At 36.5% G+C, this 17,874-nt stretch overlaps 1 pseudogene across 1 annotated transcript in view; it reads left to right on the plus strand.

The window, feature by feature from the left end:
- LOC308649998 overlaps positions 1 to 17,874 on the plus strand; it is a 125,949-nt pseudogene that overhangs the window by 54,172 nt on the left and 53,903 nt on the right. Inside the window, exons 31-32 of the transcript in view lie at positions 5,557 to 5,646; positions 10,241 to 10,358. The product of the transcript in view is annotated as an uncharacterized misc_RNA (transcript). The remainder of the gene's footprint in view (positions 1 to 5,556; positions 5,647 to 10,240; positions 10,359 to 17,874) is intronic.

The raw sequence follows: 17,874 nt of genomic DNA on the forward strand, positions 1-17,874 counted from the left end.
AGACTAGGCATATGGATTCAGAGTTTATGTGAAGTTAAGAAATGTTTTAAAACATTTCTTAAACTCCCTTAAAATAAGGGGTGAAGACTTTGTTGGGGGAGCCTAGGCAAAGAAGAAATATTTAACAGAAAATATGGCACTTCTGGGACTTGATATTGAACACATCAGGTTTCTATGCTCCTGCGTATAGCAAACTTTTAAAGTTCTCTCCAAAGAGTTAATCAGTTTACCTTCTATTTTCAGAGCATTTTGCATATGCCCCTAAAACATTTATATTATCCTCTGCTGGGACTTAACTCTTTGAGAATTATTTCTATGTGCCAGTAAAGAGAAACTAAACCCCACAGTATACCAAGAACAAGAGTATTTGGAAGAAAATGCTTTGTCTTCATGTTTTAAAGTGGTGTTAAGTAAAAAATTCTCATTAATCATAACAAAGCTCATTTGATGACTTTGATAATTTTTTAAAACAATTTTTAAAAGTCCTCCAAATTTTTTTATTAATTGACGCACTTTTTGTGGTGCTGAGGATTGAACTCAGGCCTCTGTACGTGCTATCAACTGAGCCTCACTTTGATAATGTTTAAGGCTTCATATAGTAACCCATTGATACAAACCTATGCAGTGACTAGAAGAAAATCCTAAATAGAAGTTATATTAAATTTGTAAAGGTTAATGCAGTGTGGCCATTTCAGTTAAAAGATTTGACCTTACAGGGAGTTGTATTTAGTGCCATTTTGACATAAATAATTTTGTGTCTTGCAAGACATCAAGCCTGCCTAACACTTGTGATGGACATCATTTGGTCATCCTGGTGGTTTTTACAGTATAGTTGGCTGGCTAAGTGTTGCCTTAAGGAGAATGCCAGATGTACTCAATTATTATACATGATAATCTTTCTGCATCATGTCCTCTATGACGTATTGTTTTAATTGACTTCTTTTAGGGCTTTTTGTAGATTGGTGAATTACACTGTGAGCACAATTGTAAGTATCCACTATGTAACAACAAAGACAGGAGTTGAAGCTGTTACACGATGGTTGATGAAAGGAAATGTTTTATTAATTAATGGTAACAAGTTAATAAGTGTGGCCATGTTTGTTGCATATGATGATGTTTTTATATGAGTGAACGTTAAGATTCCTATTCAGGAATGCATAAAAATTTATCTATAAAAATTGAAATTTACAGTAGTTAAACTCTAGGAGGGTGTTTTAGGGACAAATTTCACTTGTAAAGGAGTCTAAGAATAATATATTTTGGAAAAAGTTTACTAGGTATTGGATTAATTGAGCATTTGAATTTATTTTAATTTTTTATTTTTCTTAATACTGAAATAAAATGATAATTAGGAGTACATTGTGTTATAAAACTGATGTTCCCCCCCCCCCCCCAATACAGAAGCTCCACCATGAGGCGAGGTGGATGGAGGAAGCGAGCTGAAAATGATGGCTGGGAAAAATTTTATAAACAAAAAGTGCTACAGCAAACAAAACAAAATTTTTAAAAAGAGCTATAGCAAAAAAAAAAAAAAAAAAAAAAAAAAAACTACAAGAAGCAAAAAAAAAAAAAAAAAAAAACCTAGTATCTATATACATATATATATCAGCTTGTTTTCTTTCTCTTTTTGTCTACAAATACAGAGTTCTTTTGCAAAAGGCCATGCTGTAAAAGATCAAAAAGGGTTATGGCTTCTTTAAAGTGCTAAATATTTAGAAGATCCTAGAGTACAAGTCTGGCACTGTTGTCCGGGGACACTGGCAGTGGTGTGAAGGTGGGCATGAAATCTGCGATGGGTTTAAAAAGAGGATGCCCAGGTTATTTTATTTTATTTATTTATTTGTTTGTGTGTGTGTGTGTGTGTGTGTGTGTGTGTGTGTGTTATTCAGATTTGTGAGTTCTTTCTATGCCCTAGAGATTAGTGCTCTATCTGATGTGTGATGGGGCAAAAATTTTCTCCCAAGATGTAGGATCTCTATTCACCTCCCAGATTGTTTGTTTTGTGGAGAAGAAACTTTTTTAGTTTGAATCTATCTCATTTATTGATACTTGATTTTACTTCTTGTGCTATAGGAGTCTTATTAAGGAATTTTGGGACTAATCCCATATGATTGGAATTAGGGCCTACTTTTTCTTCTGTTACATGCAAGCTCTCTGGTTTTATTCCTAGGTCCTTGATTCATTTGAGTGGAGTTTTGTGCATGGTGAGAGATAGGGGTTTAATTGCACCTCACTCCAGTTAGAATGTCAGCGATTTTTGAAAATGGCAGCTATGATGAAGACAACAACGATAAGTGTTGGTGAGGATTTCAGGAAAAATGTACACTCCTACACTGTCGGTGGGACTGTAGATTGGTGGAGCCAATATGGAGAGCGGTTTGGAGATTCCTTGGAAATTTGGGAATAGAACCACCATTTGACCTAGCTATCCCTCTTTTTGGTCTATACCCAAAGGACTTAAAAACTGCATACTACAGGGACACAGCCACATCAATGTTTATAGCAGCAAAATTCACATTAGCTAAATTGTGGAAACAACTTAGTAGATGAATGCATAACAAATGTGGCATTTATACACAATTAATATTACTCAGATACTTACCCTCTCGCTCAGTCCAGGAGACGCTAGTGCCCTTCACTACCTCTGTCAGAGCCTGGTTCCGACAGCTGGTGCCTCGGAGAGGACAGGCTGATCCTGCCTGCCTCCCATGTACCCTTTGTCACAGGGAGCGACATTAATGTGAGACCAAATAAAATCCAGTCATAGACATTAATAGAATATCTCAAAAAAGTATTTAATAAAAAGGCTAGCAAATACAGGGTCTTTAATGAAACTTTAATAAAATTTATGAGACAAGGAAACTGAAAGCACAATATTTTCTTAGGAACTTTTCTGTTTGGTGTTATTCTTTACAATATAGAAGCTTTTCCTAAGAATGCAGGGAGTATGAAATTTCTAAGGCTATCTTGCTGTTTTCTCCATTAAACCCCTTGTCTTAAAAAAAATCTTGAATCTATATTAATCTTTGTAATTTTCTGAGTACCCGTATAACATATTTTTCTCAAGAATGCAGTGAGGTCGCTGTTTCCAAGAGCTCTTCAATTCTGAAATATAAGAAGTGTGTTTCCAGGCATCGAAACCCAAAGGCTCACCTAGACACAATGGAGTGAGCCGAATATATAAAAGTCTCTCATGACAAATCTGAACTCTGCTTTTCCCAACCATGTGAAGTCTACTGGAATAAGATTCCAAGTAATTTGGCAGGTCGAAGCAAAATATATACTTTGGTATTCTTCTCAGGAGTAACAACTGATGGCATCTTAATTTTGGTAAAATAATGTAAATGTTAAGGTGAAATTTAGAAATAAGAAAGGAAAAGCTGATGTGTGTGTTAGGTACTAGGTGTTTTTCTTCCTTTTTTTATTTTTGTAAAGTAAAACAAAAGATAAACCAAAAGGTTCTAGCTTAAGTTAGGGAAGATCAAAGAGGAGAAAAAAGAAGATAATATAGCTAATACTTCACTGCCACCTGTAATTTCCAAAACAACTAAGAGCATTTTTATTAAAATTAACTTTATTGACGTTTATATTAAATTATATAGTCAATATTAAATAACTCAATGTATATTATGTTAAATTTACTTTGTTAAATTGTATTAATTTAAATAAAATTTAATGAGTTTTTAAATATAAATCATACTATAATTTAATATAAGTTAATAAACAATATCAATTGATAAAATAAATTTAAATCAAACCATAGTATTAATAAAAGAAATTTAAATAATACTACTAATAAAATTAATTTAAATTAGGTTAATTTATATTAAATGATGATGTAATTTATATTTAAAAATATATTAAATTTTGTTTAAATTAATTTTAACAAAAATGTTCTGAATGGTTTTAGAAACTACAGGTGTCAGAGAAGTATGTGCTATGCAATCTGCTTTTTCTCTTCTCTGATTTCACCTACTTAAGCTGGAAACTTTTGATTCATCTTTTACCTTAATTTATCAAAAGGTTATAACTACTCCTATTTTAAAGCTTTTCATCTTCCAAAAACTGTTGTTAGCTTATTTCTCTCCCCAACTTGTTTTGATCAAATGTTTTATAAAATGTGTTTATGAGAATTATTGTAGAGCCCCCAATAGTATGTAGATAAGCAGTCCAGATATTTAATGATACATTCTTACTAATTAACTTTTCCATTGGCAATGGATCCTGTGATCCCACTTCGGGGTTGACTCATAAAAATACTCTTCCTTCTGGACATGTTTATCATCTGGAAAACTGAATTAATGTGAAGTGACTTTCGTATAGAAATGGAAATAAGCAAAATGGATAGGGGTCATAGAATTTGGATTCAAAGCATCTTAGAATTTATCCACTAAGCTTCGTGTTTAGGTCCTCCCCATTGGAATTTTCGCGTGGTAGTTGTACAATGTTATCTTGGATAAACTAAATATTCTCAACTTTTTGCAACATTATGTTTGGTTTTCATGTACTCTAAATCTGAGACATCCTTCTTATGGGTTGGATTTTTCTTGTTTCCTGTAATTACATGTATCGTTTTTATCTTAATGCCATTAAATTTAAGAAATATTATTATTGTTTTAAAAAAAAAGAGGTTGGAACTAGTGGTTCAAGAAGGCTGCTCTGTACAGTTGCTCCCAAAAGTACATCAGAATTGATAACGGGTGATGATTATCTGCTACATTGGAACAAAATTCTAGAAACAAAAAGTGCTACAAAAAACAAAACAAATTTTTTAAAAAGTACTATAGCAAAAAATCACAACAACAACAACTAAAAAAAATAAAATAAAATACCTAGTAGCTATACACTTACATATACCAGCTTTTTTGCTTTCTCTTTTTGTCTACAAACACATGAGTACTTTTTCAAAAGGCCATGCTGTAAAACGTAAAAAAGGGTTATGGCTTCTTTCAAATGCTAAATATTTAGAAGATCCTGGAGTACAACTCTGGCACTATTGTCCGGGGACACTGGCAGTGGTGTAAAGGTGGGCATGAAATCTGCAATGGGTTTAACAAGAGGATGCCCAGGTCCACCAAGTCCAACTCCAGCTAGGTTACCAAGAGGCATAGCTGCAGAACGTGGAACCAAAACAACTCATCCACTTACTGACACCACCATGATCGTTATTCAGCAACTGCTCCATTTCGTCCTTCGGAATGTCCAGGATGCTCCCCATCACCTGCAATACTTCACGACGTTTGTCCTTTGGTGTCTGGAAATGACCGATAAAAAGGTTTCGCATGAGGACTTTGTCCACTTTTCCTTCTGCGCTGTTGACCAAAGTCGACAATTTCTGTTGTGCATGGTCCAACATTTCTTTTCGGAGCTCGTTTTGTTTTTTCAGTTCTTCCATCTGTTCTTCCTTGAGATCTAAGTCTTCTCTCAGTCTGGAAGCAGAATCCAACAGAGCATTTGCTTCATCCAAACGTTCCTGCAATGATGATACTTCTCCTTCTAGCTTTTCGGCCTTGTTCTTCCATTCAGCTATTGACTGTTTTTCTTTGTCTTCTGCAGCCAAAATTTCCTGGGTGTAAGACTCTTCTGATTCCAAGAGATGGCTGCGTAGCCTTTCTAGCTCCCGGTTTAGGCGTAATTCTTGGTCCCGTAAGTGTTGAACCTCTTTTTCTCTTAGGATGTTTACTTTGGTCTCTTGAAAAATATCAGAATTCAATGTTTGAGCATCTCCTTTCTCTCCAGGCAACTGGGCTTTTAGTTCTTCAATAGTTTTCTGCAAGTTCTTAATTTCCTCCTCTTTTTCTAAAATTAACTGGCTATGCGCAGCATTCATCTGCTCATATTTGTACTTAAATTCATCCATTTCCTCCTTCTGCTCCTGTAAAGACTGAAGTAGTTGCATTTTACGCTGGTTTTGGTTTTCAATGATATTCAGGTGGTCTTGAATTTCATCTTCCAGATGATTTTTGACTATATTCAGTTGAGATACCTCCAATTCTAGTTCTGTGACAGCATCAAGAGCTGTAGGCTCAGCCACTGGTACAGCTTGATTGTGCTGTTCCCTAAGTATTTCCAATTCTACTCGCAGATAGTTGTTTTCTGCTCTCATGAAGGTAAGACTTTTGTCCTTTCTTTCGATGGATTGCCTTAAAGTTTCATTTTCTCCTAAGGCCTGAGAACACTTATCTAAATCCTTTTGTAGTTGTGAACTTTTTTCTTCGAGTTTTTCAATAAAAACTTCTTTCTCATTTATGACTTGTATCAATCGCTCCTCTTCTTCTACATAAGATGCCAAAATTTCATCAGTTTCTTTTTCATCAGCAGTCATTTGCTCAATATTCTTTTTGAGTCCTGCTATTTCAAGGTCCTTCTCTTGGCTGAGTTGAACTACACATTCGTGTTTCAGCTTTAAGGCAGAGGTATTCAAATTATGTGCATTGGAGAGTTCCTGAATAGTCTGCCTGTGATTATTTGCTTCTTCCAACAGTCTTTTTTCTGCCTGGTGCAGTTTGGCTTCAATCTCTTCTTTGTCTCTTTTGAGAGTCTCCGTGATAGTGTCTTTTTCTTGAGAGATTTGATTGTAAGCAGCAATAGATTCTTCCAACTTACGCCTTACATCGTCACGTGCTAAAATCAACATTTCATTTTCCGTTTTGAGTTCAACAGCAACTTTCTTTAAATTTTCATTGAGCTGTTCCTCTTCAGAAAGATTTTGCCTTAAGTTGCTAACTTCAGCTTCTCGTTCTTTAAGCATGTCATCCTTACAATGACTGTTAGAGTCTTCATTCAGAGAAGTTCGATACTTGCTCTCAAATCCAGACAGCTCATCTTCAAGTTGTCTAATGTGATCCTTAAGCCCCAGGTTTTCCTGCTGGATGTTTAAACTATTTTTTTGTGACTGATTTAGCTGATCTGCTAAATCTTCTACTTTACCTTCAAGCTTCTGCTTAGTTAAGTGCAAATCACTGAGGCTCTGTGCGTTCTCAGTTAACTTCTCCTTCTGCACATGCAACTCTTGGGATATGTTCATTTGATCATCCTCAAGTTGATGAACTCTCTTTTTTTCATCATCTAGATCTTGTTCCAACTTCTTGATGACAAGGTCTCCTTCATTTCGTTGTTTGGATAGCTCCTCTTGTATCAAAATCATGTGCTTTGTAGCTTCCTGATTCTGATGATCCAGTTCTTCTAACTCAGCTATCAGCATTTTCTTTTCATTGATAGTCTGATTCAGTTCTTCCTCCTTTGCCTTCAAGTGAAGTTTTAAGTCTAGTAATTGTACATTCAAATTCATGTCTGTTGAAGCTCTGTTTTTCATGACTTGGTAGTCACAGCTCAATTTTGACAGTGACATCTGAAGTTCCTCTTTTTCTTGACTCAATGATGCCTTCTCTTTTTCTAAAGCTTCAACATGCATTTTAAGTTTCAGATGGTCTTCAGCCAGACGGTTATCCTGGTTTAAACCATTTAGTCTCACGATTTCCTTCTCCGCATCAGCCAGGGCTTGTTGAAGCCTGAACACTTCTTCCACTGCTGAGCTCTGAGGAAGGATTCTTCCCTTTTCTGCCACAGTAGAACTCTGCTCCCAAACTGAAATTTCATGCTGATGATCATATATGTCTGGACTTTGGTTTGGTTGAAGAGTCTTGATAGTATTTTGTACTTTGCAGATTTCACTTGAGTCAGAATGGTGTGTTCCCTGAGCCTCAGCAATCTGCCTCGAGTGGCCAACTTCAGATTCATGTTTTGCAGCTTCAGTTGATAATCTGTTTGTTTCTTGTTGTGATAAGATTATGTCACTAGAGTCCATGTCGTCATCACGAAAGGCTGAAAAATGACTACTGATCAGGGAACCGAACGGAGCCGGTGCAGTTGTTGTTGGCACACCACAAGCTCCCGAGTGTACTGATTGAGCGGCTGCCTGTAGTTGGAACATTTGATCTTGCAGTACAATCTGTCCTGCTTTAAGATGGCTGATCTCTACCTCTTTCTGTTGCAGTTGGTTTTGGTAACTTACAGACTGATGGTTTATTTGTCGCTCTGATGCTTCATGCTTTTCTTCCAGGTCAGTACAATACTCTTTCAGTCTTTCATTCTCACATCTTAGTGTGGAATCAGTAGTTTCCATTTCCTTTCTCCAACAATGATGTAAAGCTGCTTCTGGGTCTCCTAAGTCACCCGGAAGCATTTCCCCGGCGAAGCTGGAGCTATGGCCGGTGAGGAAAGCCAAGCTGCTCCCCACCTGACCCAAGAAGTGGCCCAAGCCTGAGCCCAGGCCTCCAAACCAGGACCACATCGTGGCCACTTCAGTGATCCATGGGACCAGCTCTGAAAAGCGCGTCCATCACCGTCCACTTCTCTGCCCCGAACGTCCTCTGGCGTTGCCGGGGTCAATTATGACCCAAGCGCTCAGAATTCCTCAGAGCGCGGGGTTCCTGGGGCTCCACCAACACTAATCATCCCTTCCTGCCTGTAAACTCAGAAGCCTGTCCTGCGCTTTGACCAGGGACTGGCATCCAGTAGCACACACTCACCCCCTGCAGGGCCTCTGCTTCTTCCCTGCACTTGCCTGTCAGCTATTGGCTCACAGGATTGGGCAGGGTTGGCTGGGAGGAGCTAGAGATCCAGGAAAGTGTTCTAGTTTGAGTCCCAAGGCAGTGTGCTGTGGAGCCAGGAAGAATCAATGTTGTAGATGAAATCCAAAGGTAGTTCACTGGACAGTTCCCTCTTGTCTGGGAGAGGTGGGCTTTTTGTCCCATTCAGTTGCATTCGGTTGACGAGGTGAGGTCTCTCTCCATTACAGAATGGAATCTATTTAACTAAAAGTCCCCGATTCAAAAGTAAATCTCACCCCATAACACCAGCACAGACACACCCAGAATAAAAGTTGGCCAAGTGTCTGGGCATCGTAGCCAGGACGAGTTAACATGTAAAATTAACCATCACAAAGTCTTAATCATTCTCAGAATTCAAATTATAATATGGATTAAATGTCACTAAAGAACCATCTTACCCTTTCCAAAAATAAATTTTTGCTGTTAATCTATAAATTTTCGAGTTCATTTTAATATTATTTGGTCCTTGTTAATTCTGATTGAGTTTATTTAAGTGCTCAAAAATTCCACTTAAATTTCACTTAAGAAAATTTGTTTTAGAGCCAACAGGTTGATGTTCACTTAACCTATTGTTGTTTATCAATGCCAAATATAATCCAGGTTTAAACAGTACAGAGTGAAATAAAAAGTTGAGAAATTTTCTACGATGGAGTAACAATCCTAAATTTAATTCCCATACCTCTAAGGATCAGAAGGAGTGAAGATAAGGCCCTGGTTTCCAAGGTGTTTAAATTCCAACAAGTTAATGAGGAGGCAGTTTTGTAGAGTTGGGGACAAAGCAAAGAGATGAAGCACATGGGCTGTAAGAGACATACCAGTTGGGACCAAAGCAATTTTGGAGCTAAACTGACAGAATGCATTTAGAAAACCGTAAATGAGAACATAGTGTGTAGTTCTCACCTGATGGCTGGTGCAGAGAAAGTGGCCAACAAATAGAGCCTGCTGCCACTTTGTTCATATTTGCTTTTTGTTTTGTTTAGGATCATTTTCCTCATTACCCTTTAGAAGGGGTTTGGGTTTGCTCCCATTACTCTCTTCCCAGAGCCCATATTCAGGAGACTCTTTTCCTTGAGCTGTTCTTTCTATATGTCTGTTCAGGGAACAAAACCTCAAGGTGGCAGAAATAAAATTTAAAAAAAGGCAGAATTTTTGGAAAATTAATGGTTAAATAGATTCTAAGGATTATATTAATCACCTCATAATGTCTCTTGCCTTCAAGATAGAGCAAGTAGACATAATTACTCAGATTGGTATCAGAAACTAGTGACTGCATTTGTGTCCTGTGCTAGAAAAGGAAATCTTCTTGGTCCTTCTTATTCATCTCCAAATCTGAGAGAGAAATCAGGCCTGTGTTAGTCAATCTCTCCTCATAAAAGACTAATATAAAAATTTAAGCCCCTTTTAGCATCTGCTGAAGTGCGAATCCACGCTGTACCCCAGCTGTGTCTACTGTTGAAGAAGGCATCAACAATACCAAGTGTCCTTTTCTCCCTTTAGACCATTCCTCCTGTGTGTGTGTGTGTGTGTGTGTGTGTGTGTGTGTGTGTGTGTTAGAAGACTTTTTCATCACTTTGACAACATACCTGAGAAAATTAAATGAGTAAATATTTATTTTGGTTCAATTTCAGGCTCCATTGCTGTGGCCTGAAGTGAGGCAGATTACCATGGCAGAGAGCCTGGCTTCAAAACAGAGCTGCTCAACTCATGGAGATCAGGGGATCAACTCATGGAGATCATGGAGATCAGGTGAGGGGAAGAAAGGACTGAGGAATATGATGTACCCTTCCAGGGAATCAACTCCAATGACCTACCCTCCAACTAGGCCCTACCGCCCACAGTTTTTACCAACTCCCAATAGTCCTGTCCAATCGTGAACCCATCAGTGGATTGATCCACAGATGAGGTTAGAGCCCAGGATTCAATTCACCTTTCTGTAGAGTCCGTTCTGAATGCTGTTACATTGGGGTCTAAGCTTTCAACACATGACCTTTGGGCAACATTCCAGATCCAAATTATAGCAGGGTGCCTCCTTCTCTTTAGGTGTTCTGTGTTTGTTTATTGTTTTAAATCACAAATAATGATCCTTTTTCAGTGTAAGACCTATCATATTTGGCTTGAATCTGGTTCCAGTGGTTGTTGCTCTTACTGCTGAAAGGCATTTCTGATCACTCAGATTCAGTCTTCTAGCGTGGTTCACTCTGACCACAGCTGTTTGTCATTTTATATTTCAATCTGAGAGAGATACCTACCTACTGTATTCAAAACTGACCATCCAAATAAAAGCATTTCTCTTCTTGTAAATATGTTTGGAATATTCCTGGAAACTATGGGGGATATGGAGGGAAAACCCTGGCTCATTCGCGAACACATGTGACAAAAAGCATCCAATAATCATAAGTATATCCTTATACATGTATTCAGTGCCCCCAAAGTACAAGGTATTGTGGTAGATATTGTGAACAACATGAAGCTGTGTTATATACATTTCCTGCTATGAAGTGCAATTGAATACAGTCAATCAATGGAGAAGATGTTACATAGAGTGATCCTTGAATTATAATGCAAGGTCAGCCATTGATGACTGTGGTGGTGAGGATCTCATATGGGGGAAAAGACTAAGTAAGAAAGAATAAGCCAGAAGTAGAGAGCCCTTAATAATGGGGCTTTGTTAAAACACAGTTGAAGATTAAAATAATGAAAGCTTTTTGAGTCTATAAACATAGGGTGATAAATTCTATGCAAGATATTAAGTTTGTACTTTTTTTTAATACCTCATAATTCATTCAAACATTTTCTTATAGATTTCAGTAGAATTTTTAAATCTCTTTAATATGGGCCTTGTCTCTTCTTGTTTCTTTTTTTAAATTTTTATTGGTTGCTCAAAACATTACAATGATCTTGACATATCATATTTCATACATTTGATTCAAGTGGGGTATGAATTCTTATTTTTACCACGTGTACAGTTTGCAGGATCACATTGGTTATACATCCGAGTTTATACACACTGCCATACTAGTGTCTGTTATATTCTGCTGCCTTTCCTATTCCCTCCCTATCCCCCCTTCTGTCCCCTCCCCTCCCCTCCCACAATCTCTCTCTACGCCGTCTACTGTAATTCATTTCTCTCCTTTTTTCCCCTTTCCCCTCACATCCTCTTATATGTAATTTTGTATAACAGTGAGGGTATCCTTCCATTTCCATGAAATTCCCCTTCTCTCTCCCATTCCCTCCCACCTCTTGTCCCTTCTAAATGGTAATCTTCTTTTCATGCTCTTCCAGCCTGCTCTGTTTTGAGTCCCCCCTCCTTATATGAAAGAAGACATTCAGCATTTCTTTTCTAGGGATTGGCTAACTTCACTTAGCATAATCTGCTCTCATGCCATCCATTTCCCTGCAAATGCCATGATTTTGTTATTTTTTAGTGCTGAGTAATATTCCATTGTGTACAAATGCCACATTTTTTTATCCATTCATCTATTGACTGGCATCTAGGTTGGTTCCACGTTCTAGCTATTGTGAATTGTGCTGCTATGAACATTGATGTAGCTGTATCCCTATAGTGTGCTCTTTTTAGGTCTCTGGGAATAGTCCGAGAAGGGGAATAGCTGGGTCGGATGGTGGTTCCATTCCCAGCTTTCCAAGGAATCTCCATAATGCTTTCCAAATTGGCTGCACCAATTTGCAGTCCCACCGGCAATGTACAAGTGTACCTTTTCCCCCACATCCTTGCCAGCACTTGTTGTTGTTTGACTTCCTAGTGGCTGCCATTCTTACTGGACTGATATGGTATCTTAGAGTGGTTTTAATTTGCATTTCTCTGATTGCTAGAGATGGTGAGCATTTTTTCCGTGTATTTTTTGATTAATTATATATCCTTCTCTGAGAAGTGTCTGTTCAGGTCCTTGGCCCATTTGTTGATTGGGTTATTTGTTTTCTTAATGTTTAATTTTTGAGTTCTTTGTATACTCTGGATATTAGGGCTCGGCACATTTGTATTTTTAAGAATTGGCATAATCAATGAAATGTTCCCCACACATTTGTAGGAAGATTAACATAACACTCCAGTGACAATACAATAGTAGAAGGATTGATTTGGACTGAGAAGTTGTTCAGTGAACGATATATTACCCATAAATTTGAATTCTCATTATCACAAAGAAGCAAGGTGAAAATAAGAATTTAAGAGAGTGTTGGGGATATGGCTCAAGTAGCAGCTCGTTCACCTAGCATGCGTGAGGCATGGGGTTTGATCCTCAGCACTACATAAAAAAATAAATAAAATAAAGATGCTGTGTCCACTAAAGGCTAAATAATAAATATTTTTTAAAACGAATTTAAGATAGTCCATAAATGCTATATACAAACTGTGAAAGTAGATGCTTTCTCATCTAGTGACTTTTATAAGTAGGACAAAGAAATGTAGTTCTGCTGTGTATAAAATGATCACAATAAATCACCAATGTCATTTTTTGAAATGGGAAAATGTTTTTTTATTGGTTATTCAAAACATTACAAAGCTCTTGACATATCATCTTTCATACATTTGATTCAAGTGGGGTATAAACTCCCATTTTTACCCCAAATACAGATTGCAGAATCACATCGGTTACACATCCACGTTTCTACATAATGCCATATTAGTGACTGTTGTATTCTGGTACCTTTCCTATCGCCTACTATCTCCTCTCCCTCCCCTCCCATCTTCTCTCTCTACCCCGTCTGCTGTAATTCAATTCTCTCCCTTGTTTTTTTTTTTCCCCCTTTTCCCTCACATCCTCTTATATTTAATTTTGTGTAACAATGAGGGTCTCCTTCCATTTCCATGCGATTTCCCTTCTCTCTCCCTTTCCCTCCCACCACGTGTCTCTCTTTCATGTTAATCTTTTCCTCATGCTCTTCCTCCCTGCTCTGTTCTTAGTTGCTCTCCTTATATCAAAGAAGACATTTAGCATTTGTTTTTTAGGGATTGGCTAGATTCACTTAGCATAATCTGCTCTAATGCCATCCATTTCCCTGCAAATTCCATGATTTTGTCATTTCTTAGTGCTGCGTAATACTCCATTGTGTGTAAATGTCACATTTTTTTTTTTATCCATCGTCTACTAAATGGCATCTAGGTGGGTTCCACAGTCTAGCTATTGTGAATTGTGCTGCTGTGCACACTGATGTGGCAGTATCCCTATAGTACGCTCTTTTAAGGTCTTCAGGGAATATTCCGAGAAGGGCTATAGCTGGGTCAAATGGTGGTTCCATTCCCAGCTTTCCCAGGAATCTCCATATTGCTTTCCAAATTGACCGCACCAATTTGCAGTCCCACGAGCAATGTACAAGTGTACCCTTTTCCCCACATCCTCGCCAGTTCTTATTGTTGTTTGACTTCATAATGGATGCCAATCTTACTGGAGTGAGGTGATATCTTAGGGTGGTTTTGATTTGCATTTCTCTGACTGCTAGAGATGGTGAGCATTTATTCATGTACTTGTTGATTGATTATATGTCCTCCTCTGAGAAGTGTCTGTTCAGGTCCTTGGCCCATTTGTTGATTGGGTTATTTGTTATCTTATGGTTTAATTTTTTGAGTTCTTTGTATACTCTGGATATTAGGGCTCTATCTGAAGTGTGAGGAGTAAAAATTTGTTCCCAGGATGTAGGCTCCCTATTTACCTGTCTTATTGTTTCTCTTGCTGAGAAAAAAAAAAAAAAAAAAAAAAGAAAGAAAGAAAAAAAAAAAACTTTTTAGTTTAAGTCAGTCCCAATTGTTGATTCTTGTTATTAACTCTTATTCTATGGATGTCCTATTAAGGAATTTGGAGCCCGGCACCACAATATGTGGATCGGAGCCAACTTTTTCTTCTATCAGATGCAGAGTCTCTGATTTGATATCAAGCTCTTTGATCCATTTTGTGTTAACTTTTGTGCATGGCGAGAGAAAGGGATTCAGTTTCATTTTGTTGTATATGGATTTCCAGTTTTCCCAGCACCATTTGTTGAAGACGCTATCCTTCCTCCATTGCATGCTTTTAGCCCCTTTATCAAATATAAGAAAGTTGTAATTTTGTGGATTGGTCTCTGTGTCCTCTATTCTGTACCATTGGTTCACCCGCCTGTTTTGGTACCAGTACCATGCTGTTTTGGTTACTCTTGCTCTGTAGTACAGTTTGAAATCTGGTATCGCTCTACCACCAGATTCACACTTCCTGCTTAGAATTGCTTTTGCTAATGTTTCTCAGACACCTGTAGTTTCTAAAACCACTAAGAGGATTTTTATTAAAATTAATTTTATTAATTTTTTTTATTATATTATATAGTTAATATTAAATGATTTAATGTATATTAAATGTTATTTAAATTGACTTTGTTAAATTGTATTAATTTAAATGTAATTTAATGAACTTTTAAATATAAATCAATCTAAAATTTCATCAAAATTAATTAAAAAAATCAATTAAGAAAATGAATTTAAATCAAACAATAGTATTAATAAAATAAATTTAAACAATATTAAAAATACTCTTACTTCTGGACATATTTAACATCTGGAAAACTGAATTAATGTGAGGTGACTTTTCTAAAGAAATGGAAATAAGTAAAATGGATAGGGGTCATAGTATTTGGATTAAAAGTGTCTTAGAATTTATCCACTAAGCTTCATGATAAGGCCCTCTGCACTGGAATTTTCTTTTAGTACTTGTACCAGGTTATTTGGGATAAACTAAATATTCTCAACATTTTGCAACATCATATTTGGTTTTCTTCTTCTCTAAATCTGAGATCTCCTTCAGGTGGTTTGGATTTTTCATCTTTCCTGTTATTTAAATGTATCATTTTTATCTTAATGCCATTAAATTTAACAAATATAATCATTTAAAAAAAAAAAGAGTTTGGAGCTAATGGTTCACTAATGCTGCTCTGTACAGTTGCTCCCAAAAGTACATCAGAATTGATAACGGGTGATGATTATCTGCTACATTGGAACAAAATTCTAGAAACAAAAAGTGCTACAAAAAACAAAACAAAATTTTTAAAAAGAGCTATAGCAAAAAAAAAAAAAAAATACAACAAGAAGCAAAAAAAAAAAAAAACCTAGTATCTATATACATATATATATCAGCTTTTTTTCTTTCTCCTTTTGTCTACAAATACAGAGTTCTTTTGCAAAAGGCCATGCTGTAAAAGATCAAAAAGGGTTATGGCTTCTTTAAAGTGCTAAATATTTAGAAGATCCTAGACTACAAGTCTGGCACTGTTGTCCGGGGACACTGGCAGTGGTGTGAAGGTGGGCATGAAATCTGCGATGGGTTTAAAAAGAGGATGCCCAGGTTATTTTATTTTATTTATTTATTTGTTTGTGTGTGTGTGTGTGTGTGTGTGTGTATGTGTTATTCAGATTTGTGAGTTCTTTCTATGCCCTAGAGATTAGTGCTCTATCTGATGTGTGATGGGGCAAAAATTTTCTCCCAAGATATAGGATCTCTATTCACCAAACTTTTTTAGTTTGAATCTATCTCATTTATTGATACTTGATTTTACTTCTTGTGCTATAGGAGTCTTATTAAGGAATTTTGGGACTAATCCCATATGATTGGAATTAGGGCCTACTTTTTCTTCTGTTACATGCAAGCTCTCTGGTTTTATTCCTAGGTCCTTGATTCATTTGAGTGGAGTTTTGTGCATGGTGAGAGATAGGGGTTTAATTGCACCTCACTCCAGTTAGAATGTCAGCGATTTTTGAAAATGGCAGCTATGATGAAGACAACAACGATAAGTGTTGGTGAGGATTTCAGGAAAAATGTACACTCCTACACTGTCGGTGGGACTGTAGATTGGTGGAGCCAATATGGAGAGCGGTTTGGAGATTCCTTGGAAATTTGGGAATAGAACCACCATTTGACCTAGCTATCCCTCTTTTTGGTCTATACCCAAAGGACTTAAAAACTGCATACTACAGGGACACAGCCACATCAATGTTTATAGCAGCAAAATTCACATTAGCTAAATTGTGGAAACAACTTAGTAGATGAATGCATAACAAATGTGGCATTTATACACAATTAATATTACTCAGATACTTACCCTCTCGCTCAGTCCAGGAGACGCTAGTGCCCTTCACTACCTCTGTCAGAGCCTGGTTCCGACAGCTGGTGCCTCGGAGAGGACAGGCTGATCCTGCCTGCCTCCCATGTACCCTTTGTCACAGGGAGCGACATTAATGTGAGACCAAATAAAATCCAGTCATAGACATTAATAGAATATCTCAAAAAAGTATTTAATAAAAAGGCTAGCAAATACAGGGTCTTTAATGAAACTTTAATAAAATTTATGAGACAAGGAAACTGAAAGCACAATATTTTCTTAGGAACTTTTCTGTTTGGTGTTATTCTTTACAATATAGAAGCTTTTCCTAAGAATGCAGGGAGTATGAAATTTCTAAGGCTATCTTGCTGTTTTCTCCATTAAACCCCTTGTCTTAAAAAAAATCTTGAATCTATATTAATCTTTGTAATTTTCTGAGTACCCGTATAACATATTTTTCTCAAGAATGCAGTGAGGTCGCTGTTTCCAAGAGCTCTTCAATTCTGAAATATAAGAAGTGTGTTTCCAGGCATCGAAACCCAAAGGCTCACCTAGACACAATGGAGTGAGCCGAATATATAAAAGTCTCTCATGACAAATCTGAACTCTGCTTTTCCCAACCATGTGAAGTCTACTGGAATAAGATTCCAAGTAATTTGGCAGGTCGAAGCAAAATATATACTTTGGTATTCTTCTCAGGAGTAACAACTGATGGCATCTTAATTTTGGTAAAATAATGTAAATGTTAAGGTGAAATTTAGAAATAAGAAAGGAAAAGCTGATGTGTGTGTAGGTACTAGGTGTTTTTCTTCCTTTTTTTATTTTTGTAAAGTAAAACAAAAGATAAACCAAAAGGTTCTAGCTTAAGTTAGGTAAGATCAAAGAGGAGAAAAAAGAAGATAATATAGCTAATACTTCACTGCCACCTGTAATTTCCAAAACAACTAAGAGCATTTTTATTAAAATTAACTTTATTGACGTTTATATTAAATTATATAGTCAATATTAAATAACTCAATGTATATTATGTTAAATTTACTTTGTTAAATTGTATTAATTTAAATAAAATTTAATGAGTTTTTAAATATAAATCATACTATAATTTAATATAAGTTAATAAACAATATCAATTGATAAAATAAATTTAAATCAAACCATAGTATTAATAAAAGAAATTTAAATAATA

Source organism: Spermophilus citellus (genome assembly GCF_964194105.1).
Source record: "Spermophilus citellus genome assembly, chromosome: 5".
Lineage (NCBI taxonomy): Eukaryota > Metazoa > Chordata > Mammalia > Rodentia > Sciuridae > Spermophilus > Spermophilus citellus.